This window comes from Microtus ochrogaster, chromosome 18, assembly GCF_000317375.1.
Source record: "Microtus ochrogaster isolate Prairie Vole_2 chromosome 18, MicOch1.0, whole genome shotgun sequence".
In the NCBI taxonomy this organism is placed as follows: domain Eukaryota; kingdom Metazoa; phylum Chordata; class Mammalia; order Rodentia; family Cricetidae; genus Microtus; species Microtus ochrogaster.
In genome coordinates this window covers 35,391,800-35,403,432 of record NC_022020.1, presented here as the reverse complement: position 1 = coordinate 35,403,432, position 11,633 = coordinate 35,391,800, and the positions used below count along the sequence as shown (strand labels likewise).

Genomic DNA, 11,633 nt, shown 5'->3' with positions numbered 1-11,633 from the left:
ATAGACTGATCTTGTCTGTGCAACCCCTCCATTGCAACTCTCTTTTCAGGTGACTCTAGGCCATATCAAGTTGACAATCAAAGAAAACTAGAGCATTTATTAATACACAAAGCAGAGAGGAAAAACAAAAAAAAAAGCCTTATGTTATCAGAAAATGCAAGCCTCTTAATTTTATTTTTTTTATTTGAAAGGCTGTAAAATTAATCTAGAGATGAAGGGGACAGTGAGAAAACTTAAGCGAAGAACCGGGGAAATGTACTCCCGAAATGAGTGTTGGTCATGTGACTGTGCACAGTTGCACACACTCATTACTTCACTCAAACCTCAGAGCGATTCTGTGAGGTCTGAGCTATTGCCCCACCTTCCAGAGCAGAAGCTGTTCCTCTGTCAGGAAATCTCAGACAGAAGACAGAGGCCAGCCCTCAGGACCGGAAGTTTGAATATGCCCACTGAGGACGAATTTTGGAAAGAATTATCAAGGAGAGGAAGAAACTAAAAACGGAAATTTAACCAGAGCTATAGATCTTAACATTCCTATAGAATCATTCATAAAATGTAAATGGATTTCAATATACTTGATAACTTTAATATTCTATGACATTTCAGGAAGTATAAATTATAGTGTTGAGCCCAAGAAGAATTAGATTATCCGAATAAAAACAATTACCTACCAAGAAGTTGAAATGCTGCTGCTTATTTTTTTCTTTTTCTTTTTAACTTTTCTTTTGGTTTTTCAAGTCAGGGTTTCTGTGTGTAGTCCTAGCTGTCCTCAAACTAAGTCTGTAGACCACACTGGACTTGAACACAGAGATCTGCCCACCTCTGCCTCCTGAGGGCTGGGGTTAAAAGTGTGCACCACCACCCCATGGCAGTTGCTTTTTCTTAAATGACTACCAGGTCTTTAATATTTTTGACTGATAAATTCCACAGTAATTAGTTTCAGAACATCAAAAACATAGCATGACTTTTATATTGATTTAAAGGCACAGAATGGTTCTGAAATTAAGCCTGTGAAATTGGCATGTGTGTGCACCGCTACATTCTTCAGAATAACAAGGAAACAGAACGAGCCTAAATGCCCATCAGCAAAAGAATGGGGAACAAAACTGTGACATAGACACACAATGGAATTGTCCTCAGCTTAGAAGAAACTGAAACCTGCAATGAAAAGGAGGTATATGCAAAGAGGTAGCCCAGGCCAAAAGACAAAGTTGTGTGTTCTATCTCAAACACAGATCTTAACTTTCAATATGTGTACGCCTGTAACTATGAGAGTGTGAGAGTGAATATCAATGATGAAACTACATCCATGCTGTGTCCTGCATGGCTTGGGGTGGTGAGGGAGGAAAAAAATAGATAGCTACACAGACATACATACAGGAAGGTCAGGATCAGATGGAAGCATTCTCACCACCATAACGCTGAACGTGGATGGGTTTATTTGGGTACAGCACTTGCGGAGGGCTACCTAGCCTCAGCAGGAGGTCTCCTTTGGGGCATTCTCTGTCTAAAAATATCTATGAGGAGGAAGTTTCACTTTCTAGTCTTTGCACATACTGATCAATCATTCATAAACACCCATACTCAGACTCCTAAGGAGAACCTTCCCACCTTTCTTGAGCCTGGCCCATATGGCGAACCAGCTTGTCCAGTGTCTCATGCATCTTAAGTCTTTGACGTGACTGTGCCCATGTCAACAATCATGCTTGTTCAGGACTCAGTCACTCAAGGCTTCCTCTGACCTTTACTACAGATAAGAGACTTTGAGACCGGAACAAAAGGTATGTGGGAGGAAGGAAAGGTCACGCTAAACGAGAGAGGGAAAAGGAGGCGACCAGAATAGGGAGGGACAGCAAGAAAGAGAGAGAAGATGGAGAGAAGAAAGGGAGAAAAGTCAAGAAGCAATCCAACCTATTTTTGTTAGAAAGATGCTAACAAAAAAAGATGCTAATGAAACTCAACTCTTTGTTTGCTAATAAAAACGTTAGCATGCATAAAATGATACAGCCAACCACACTTCCGAATGTGAGTAGAAGATGAAGCTAAAAAAGTAATATCGGCTGCAAGACAACATTTATAATTATAATATTTATAATTAATCTAATGAGATTGCTAAGTTAGTAAAGCAATTTGATAATAAGAACTCTGACGCACGAAAAAAATAACTTTAATTTACTGCATATAGCACATGAATTTAGTTGAATTTAAATTAATTTCCAAGTCATTGATCATCATGATAAATTAATGAAAATGATAAGTTAATATTTGTAATGTGTTTATGTTTACTACTTGGGGTTCAGGAATGAAGTGCAGGGGCAGAGTGCTTGCTTGCCTCGCACACACGGGGCCCTGATGCAATCCCCAGGGCTGCAATAGTAGTGATAATGAAGTTGATGACACACACTGCTGGAAAAGCTACTTCATTCACCAGCTTAAAAAGAAACGAAGCAAGGCTACCTATTATTACCAATACAATATATCACTGGAAGTACTGGGGCCATGGAATTTTTTTTTAGAAACAATACAAATGTTTTATTTAATAGTCGCAGGTCATCATGGGCCAAGTAGTGTATACTCAGGACCCAGCAGGAAGGTCAGTCAGCGCAACCTCCGAGCCTCTCTTTCTGACTCCAAATAGGGTGAGCACGTCTCCCTCTCGAACGGGACCTTTGACATTTCGGATGATGGAACGGCTGGTGTCATCCATAAATTCCACACAGACCTGCGTGCACTGTCCCTGCGAACCGTTCCTGCCCAGCACTTTGGTTACCCTAGCGAGCTTGATGGGCTGCACGCGACTCGTGTCCATGATGGCGGCGATCAGGCGGAGGGGGGGGGCATGGAATTCATAACCAAAGTAGAGAGAGAACTATAACATTCACAATAATAACAATACAAAACTGGCATTATTTTCAGACAGTAAAGTATCTCTTTAAAAATTCATGTTAGAGGCTAATGAGCAGACACACCCAGTAAAGGAGATTGCTGATAAACCCGACAACCTTAGTCTGATCCCCAGAACGCACCTGATGGAGAGAGCCCGCTCCTGCAAATTGTCCTCTGACCTCAACTCATATTACACAATGGACAACACACAAAATAAACAACTGCAATCATTTTTAAACTCAAGATAATTGACCATAATCATCATAAGTACTAAAGCAGATGAATGCTGGAAAGCGTGACCCTAAAGACAGATTGCTTTCTCAAATCCAGCTTCTAGTGCATATTTTTCTCTGATAACAGATGTGTAATTTGCTCTTTTAGATCTTGGTGCTGTTATATGTTAAAAATAATAAATAGACCTAAATCTATATCTAACAAAAATTAAATGACCAAAGTACAAAGGCAGAACATCTGCTTTTCTTTAAATCTTACCCTAGAGCAAATTCTAGACAGACGAAAGATATAAATATTTTTTAAAAATGTAAAATCCTACAGCTATCTCTTTGGTGTAGTTTTTTTTTTCATTCTTTTCTAAAAATGTGCCCATACAGGAAAAAAAGAAAAACATAAAAGGAAAAGAAATGGTTGATCTGACTATGTGCTACACCTAGTGAACTCCAGAGAGGCGGGTTCTTTCAGGAAAGGCAAAGCATGCCAACCCCGGCACAGCACTGGAGAAATGAGGAACTCCCTACAAACAAGTAAGAAATGCTCGAATTTTCAGAAACTCATCAAGAAGTCGGTCAACATAAGAGGATTGGTGTCAACGTGATCTGAACTCCAAACACCAGCTTACACAGCTGTTTACAAGAGGGCAAAAAGCAGACACCACAGCTGCCAGCAGGGGGCAGCAAACTCTCTTGCCCCAAGACCTAGGTTCATATCTGTTGCCCCTGAGAGGTGGAAGACATTTTAGGAGCCATTGCTACAGGACAAAGGATGAAAGTGAAGCCATTTTGCCTCAGGGAAAGAAACAGAAAATCCTCACTTCAACCCCGTTCTGACTGTAGCCATTCTAGTCAAATAGGGCCAGTTCAACTCACGTGAGCGCGTTTATTAATCTAGAACAGTGGTTCTCACCCTTCTTAATGCCGTGACTCTTTAATACAGTTCCGCCAGCTGTGCTGACCCCAACCATAAAGTTATTTTTGTTTCTACTTCAGAACTGTAATTTTGCTGTTGTTATGAATGGTACTGTAAATATCTGTGTTTTTTGATGGTCTTGGGTGACCCCTTTGAAAGAGTCATTCGCCCAAAGTGGTTGAGACCACAGGTTGAGAACCATCTAGATAGTATTTGGAGAATGCACAATGATCTGTTCTGAAGACTCAATTCATTGACATTGGCATGTTCACAGTGCTTTATAACAATCGCACCACTCTAATTCCAAAATATTTATTTCATCACACCCTAAGAAAATGGCATGCCAATTGAGCAATCACTCTCCGTACCACAGCCGCTGGCAGCCACTCACAGAGTCTGTAGGCTTACCTGTTCTAGCTATTTCACTTAAATAGAACCTTATAAAATGTCATCTTTTGTGTCTAGCTCCTTCTTAACCTAGTATTTTTCAGAATCCATTCATGGTGCGGCACGATTCAGTCTTTGTTGCTTTTCACGGTTAGCTAGTGCTCCACTGTGGAGATGCTGTGTGTTTGCAAAGTTCATTCATCAGCTGCTAGGCGTTGGTTTCCTGCCACCTTCCACAGCTGCTGTGAGTATTCACCTTCCTGTTTCCACACTAGCTGTTCTCTCTACCCACAATGCTCTCCCTCTCAGTCTCTGCAGAAAGGCTCTTGCTTGTCACTCAAGGTTCTTCTTCAACGTCATCTCTTCAGGTCACTCTTCCACAGCCATGTCCCTGGTGGCTGTCCACTCCCTGGCCACGTAACTTTTCAGCCAAGCACTTCTCACTGTTTGCAATGATGTAGCTTGCCTGAGTATCGGCTTCCCCACTAGAGAAGTAGAATGAGCGAGCTGTCCCTCAAGAAAGTAGTGGGTGCTTAGTAATCTGTTAAATGAATGCATAAATGAGATAAAACACACAACACAGTTTTTAGAACACAGCTCTTCACTTGGAAACGTGAAGCGAAGGTAATGCATTTCTCTGCAAGATGTTCAGCATTGAAGCATATACTAAATTTATGTCAGTTTCTCCAAGTGTGTTGTCTTGATTCCCTTACCTATATTTAGCATCCAAAGTGTGACCAACAACTACTTTTCCTCTCAAGACTTCCAACAAAGCATTATAGCTGATTTTCCCAGATTATGCTCAAATCCCTTCCTGTCAAAAGGGAACAGTTTGACTTTCTGCTGAATATCATGTAAGTACAAAATCCATGAATGAACCAGATAAAGGCAAACTCTAGAAGCCTGCAAGCGAGGAGTTGGGCAATATGCAGAGACACTTATCTAGGATCGGAATGTAAGCAGACAGCAAGCTAAGCAGAGTGATACCTGTTGTCCAGCCTAGGCAGGCTTAGAAGGCTCTTGGCTGTGATAAGGTCAAAACAAGTTTACACAGTTAAATGGAGGGAAGGGGTGAGCAGCCGGGTAAGTTCAAAAGGCAGGGTGATAGAAGTTGGAATGGGGTAGTTTGGGGCATTTCTGTGGCCTCTAGGGTCTTAGGAAAGAAAACAAGACCAAACCCCAGGGGCAAAGTCCAGCTCAACACAAGGCACCAGGCAATGCCTAGGACTTAAAAGACAACAGCTCAGCTGTCACCCCCCCCACACACACACACACACCCCTCTGGTGCCTTTACCTGGCCAACTAGGGCAGTTTGATTTTTGGCTCTGACTGCTATAGACTTGTAAGCACCGACCTCTGCAATATTCGAGGTTGGCTCCAGGGTGGAAGAGTTGGTGTTAGTGACTTCTCTCAAGAGGAGGGAAAAGGGCAGAGATTTTTGGTGTTTATTCTACGAACGTTCGCAAAACTGATTCCCTGACAACAAGGGGCTTAGTGTGGAGCTATGAGAGGCTGGTGTAGCAGTCAAGACAAATGAAAAGCAGTAGAAAAAAAAGGGGAACTATTTGGGGTTGAAAATGACAGCTGGGGCAGGCCTTTGAAGGCCTGAAGACAGTGTTACGACTCTACCCAACAGGCCTGAGGCAGCCACTGTGGATTTTGAGCACCATGGGATCCTATTTTAAGATAAATGCTTCTGCATATACAGAGTGTATAAAGCCTGGGGTGTAGCCTTAAAGATACACGGTTCACATTTCTCTACTCTGCAGCTTTTCCCATCCTTCTCTTGCTCCCAACTCTGCCTTATCTAATGCACCTGCATTCCAGCATTCTAGGGCCTGGATGTTCCAAAGAAGAGCGGAGTAACAACAGCCCATAGTAGTCTAAACACACAAACAGTAGCTGTCTGCTTGTCACCAGGTGGATCCCATAGTTAAAACCAAGCTTCAAACGCTTTTAGGGACTTTTTTTGAGATAGATGGACCATAGTCAAGGTCCTGACATTCTTACTAGTGAGCCAATGCTTGGAGGATATTTGAAAAATTGTGTCTCTAAGTCTAAAAGTAAAGAAAGGTAGAAAATCACAGGGATGGGCAGATCTCTTTTAATGAAGTCAATGGGAGAATGAGTTAATTACATGTAGGCTAATTTCCTTAACGACCCAAGCACTAAATAAAATGTCACTGACCACAGTCTTTCCTACCACTTGAGTCTCTTGGAAATGAATTTTCACCTCCTAGCAGCCTGAACTCATCTATCCATGTGCCTCCTTGGTGAGAGCGGACACCTTAGCTTCTCCACCTTTGGGATTACCCTCACCTCTCTCCTTGCTCGCACCGTCTTTCAAGTCCCTTGGCCCATTCTGTCCTATGCTAAGGAGACTCAAGAGCATGGTGTTCTGGGAAATAGGAATAACAATGCCAGCCTAACAAGAGAAACAGCCATCGGTAAGGACAACATCCTCCATAGGTCTACCCATCATCACTAATCACAACACGACCGCAAGGTTCTGGGGCTAAAAGGAGAAAACGCAGTAAGTCCCTCTCCAGCAGTATTAGTCTCCCTAAAGGCAAGCAAACAATCCCGAGGTTTCCAACTGAAACCCTTACTTAGAAGGATTTTATAACCCAGTGCTTGCAATCCACCGTGAACTTCAACTTGACCCAAAAGGCCCCAGGCGTATGAGTTCACTCGGAGATATAATAAAAAGGGGACAGCAAACATAAACTGTAATCATTCACAAATGGCTGTGTTTAAAAGTGACATTTTACAAGTAACCATTCCATCGGTGCTGTGGCCATCATCATCCATCATCCACAGAGAATTCTAGAAAGCAGAAGCCAAACGCCGTGTAAATAACCTGTGAGATTCTCAGGAAGAATATGTGATTTTAGGCCAGGTAACTGCCAGATGTTTCAAAGACATGAAAATGGCCTGCATATTAAGGTTTTATTCCTACTCAGTTTTTGAAATGTGATTTTTTTACCACCGATGCAATCTCGAATGCATAGTGCAGAAGCGTCAGCCTCTTTCCTTCCTCACAGGCACTGGGTCTGCAGGCCACAATTAGCCAACCACTTGTCCTTGGCCAGCCTCTGCTCAGGGTGTTCAAAGTCCATCAGATGAGTCTCAACATGTCATTATTATTGCTAAGCAACAACTAGCTAGAACCGGTCCTGGCTGAAGAAAGCAAATGGTGTTTCAGAAAGTCTGAGGAAAAAAAAAATTGCGAAAACCCAGAAAAGGAGGCAAGCGCCACTGGGGAGAACAATAGCATTGACAGCCAATTTTCTTTTTTACATATCTGTAAATAAGAAAGTCAGATAAGCTCCCTTGGCATGTGCCAGTCAAACTGATGGGGAAGGTGCCCTCAATCTACACATATTGGTTAATAATTTATACATATTCACAGTTATGAAAATTCAGGATACAGTTCCACCCAAAGATGTTTTTAACCTAGTTGTAAAGAAGCCAAAATGCATGAAACAGTGCAAATAGGCAGAGAAAAACTCAAGATAAATGTTAGAAGAAAGACGTGAAACGGGAATGATAAGGGAGGGGTGAGGGAGGCTGTCACTGAGTCCTGTGGACAGTAAGGGGGCACATTCCTAGTGAGAGTGTCCACGTTAGAGAGGGCATGAGAACGAGGAACAGTGGCCTATGACTGAGTCTTCCATCCACGCAGCACTTGTGTCAGCACTACGGAGTCACTATTACAGGCCAAAAACCATCTGATACCCGGACTGGCCCTACCCTGGGCCTACAGATCCGAAGCAGGATTTAGCAAGCTCCCTAGATGATTCTGACATACACCCATGTCCCCTAAGCAGTGTTATAGACTTTTCCAGAGAGGCAGGAGGTCAGAGGGCGAGCCAGTCACCAGCTAGGCCAGTCACTATTTCAAGGAAGACTCACCAGGTCATTGCATTTGATACAGCCTCAATATCTTCATCAATAAATGGTGGACAGGGTGTGGCCATCATACCCTGTCATCCTCACAGTCCTATAATAGGAGAAGGATTTTAGCTCATTAAAAACTCGTGTAAAACCTGCATGGGAAGTGGATTTAGGGAGTGCTCAGTGTTGTACACCAAGCCCATCCTAAGGACGGAAAGAGATGGCTGGCTGTGTCTGTGACGCCGGAAGTGGGAACATACAGAAAAGGGAAACGTTGTGACCTTCTCCACCAGGGCTGAGTGCTTGCCTCGAGGAAATCTTTGCAAGTCAGTACTGACTGAGAGATGGCCCAGCAGTTGAGAGCACTGACTGCTCTTCCAGGGGACCCGGGTTTAATTCCCAGCACCCATATGGCAGCTCACAGTTGTCTGTAACTCCAGGATCCAGCAGCATCATACACACAAACATGCAGTCAGAAAAACCAATGCATGTAAAATAAAAATAAATATTATTTATTTAAAAAAAAATAGAAGGAGCCACTTTGAGGAGCCCGGGAAACGCCAGACCACTACACTGAACCTCAAATGAGTTAAGCAGTAATCTCCAATCTGAATCTAGTCGGGGCATCATCCTCAAGGCCTTGGTTGAAGTGATGTAGGCTAAGACTAAAGGATGACCACTTTCTGTCTGAGGGAAGTTATGTGGCCAGGGACCACAGAGAGGAAGTGCATAGCAGGTGGCATGTGCCCCGGAGCCTAGGCATACATGAAAGCCTAACCTTTTTTTTTTTTCAGTTTTTAAATTTGGTTTTTTTTCAATTTTATTTTACAGCCCTACCAGTTTCCCTGCTCTCCTCTCCTCCTATTCCATACCCCCACCTCCCCTCTGCCTCATCCCAATTCACCCCTCCTCTGTTTCTGTTCAGAAAGGGGCGGGCCTCCCATGGATATCAACAAAGCATGGCCTATCAAGTTGCAGGAAAACTAAGCACCGCCCTCTCCTCCCGCCACACCCCTTGTATTAAAGTTGAGTTGAACAAGGCAATCCAACCCAAGGAATAGGTGCCCAGGAGCGAGCCGAAGCAATAGAGACTGCCCCTGCTGCCATTGTTAGGAGTCCCATAAGTAGACCAGGCTACACAACTGTTACATACATGTAGGGGGCCTAGGTCAGTCCCATGCAGGCTCCCTGGATTTTGATTCAGACTCTGTGAAAAGGCTAGCCTTTTCTGTGGGTTTTCCTGTGAGAGAAGTGGTTTTATGTTTCTCAAATTAAGCTGGCTGGGTTGGTTCCTGTGAGGGGATCAGTCAACAAGACCAAATCCCATATCCTCATCTGATTCCTCCAACTCTCCCTTGGTTTCAGCCTTGGCTGTGGCGGCTGCAGCAGCAAAAAAGGCAGCGATGGGGCAAGGGCAGCAGCCACAGGGGCAGCAGCCCCCAATGCAGATGGAGCAGGCAGGAAGGCCTTGAGGTTTTTAGCAAGTCGGAAGGCATACTCAGTCTCCACAGACAACGCCGGGGCCCTCTTGTACCCACCGATGATAGAGTGTGCCAATAATGCAACAGTCCAGTAACCAACGCGCAAACACTGGCAACATTCGCACATCCTCTAGGAAGTGGGAGTGTAGAGTCTGCTCTGTGATGTCAAGCACTTCCGGGTTGTAAACTCTGCTGTTAAACACCTGCTGTATGATTACCCCAAAGGGGAAGGGATAGATATTCTGCATGCTAGGCAGCGTGACTTCGCTAGCTCCTATTTTGTTTCAGAATGTCAATAGTTCCATACGTTGAGATTTTTAGTGGTAACGTCGGGAAGAAAGAGGTTTTCCAAGACCGCAGACTAGTGCTCTGGACTGGCAAATGACCTCACACAGGGTGATGGGCACCAGCATGGGCACAAGCCACCACCTAATTAGCCAGCGGCATACTCCTTAACTTCAGTGAGATCCTCCTTGGTAAACACAATGCCCACATTTCTCTGGATATGAGGAAGCTTTTTCTCTGGAGTTGGGTTGTTTTCCAGATGCCCTCAGATGGCCCTGAGCATCATGGTGTTCTTGTCCATCAGCACCACAGCCCTTCCCCCACAGGGACATGAGGATCTGCTGCATCTCTTTGGAACCCACATTGTCTGCTCTCACAGTGAAGCATTTTAAGCAATTATCCAAAAGTTGGATGCTCTTAAGGAAGCAGTTGGACTTCCAGTATGCCCTGTCTTTTCCAGGCATCATGGTTAGTGTGTCAGGGTTTGCCACTCAGGGTTTAAAGATGACATCACTCTAATGAGGCCGCCTGATGAAAGAAGTGGAACCCCTTATTTTTAAACTTGATCTTCCAACCAAGATATTTGAAATATTTCTAAAGCTCGCTAAGTCTAGCATATATTTATTGTGTTTTTAACTAACATTTTAGCTTAATAAAGTAACACGTACGGATGTCTGAGAGCTGTTTGGCTCAGACTCACTTGAAAAGCAATTTCAATCTGAGCCGAGTCCACCCTAGTTGTTGGCACATCTGCTGTGTCCCGCTTATTCCCCTAGCAGCTGCCACCAACACATATATTCGGGGCTGCAATCAAGAGGGTACCCACTGGATTCCAAAATGGAACATGAAACGAGAAGAGTAGTGTGGACATTCTAAACTCTAAGCACCTTCCAAGGGTAATCTTTTATTAATCCTGTAGTACCCATTGATATGCTAATTAAGATGGAAATAATCTTAGACTGGGATTGGGGGAGATTCTACAGATAAGCCTTTTAAAAAAATAATAAAATCAGTATTCCTCAAGAGAAGCCGACAAAATAATTAGTATCCTACAAAATCCTGCGGTGGAGCTCTGCTAGAAGCTTTGCTTTCCCTGACATATAGCACAGCTGGGCTGGGGCAGTTGGGACTCTTTCCAGCTACCACTCACGAACACAGTTTCTGCTGGACTCACGGGTCTATTACTAAACAGTGACACCTTTTCTGTTGTTCTCTTTGATTTTGTTTCTTGATATAGGTTCTTGCTATGTAGCCCTTTTGCCCTACATAGAACAAACTGACCTCCAACTTGCAACAATCCTCCTGCCTCTGCCTCCCCGGTTGCACGATTACAGGCACATTCTACCAAATATCAAATACGAACGTCTAATTCCAAAATGGAAAACACCCCAAGTGTGAAATGGTCAGCTTCGGCATGAAACAAGAACATAGCCATGCCTACCTAATGAACACTGTCCTCAAAGGGTGACAAAACATTCTCAGAACTAAGCTGAAATATGTGGCTATTATACATTACTAACAATCTTTGGAGCTGTTCTTTTCTATTTGGATGTG

The 11,633-nt window shown here is 43.5% G+C and overlaps 2 pseudogenes; both read right to left on the bottom strand.

Annotated features, from left to right (window-relative positions):
- Nucleotides 1–2,549: 2,549 nt before the first annotated feature.
- On the bottom strand, nucleotides 2,550–2,809 carry LOC102001363 (annotated as a pseudogene).
- Nucleotides 2,810–9,616: 6,807 nt separating this feature from the next.
- Nucleotides 9,617–10,543, bottom strand: LOC101990145 (annotated as a pseudogene).
- Between the last annotated feature and the right edge of the window lie 1,090 nt (nucleotides 10,544–11,633).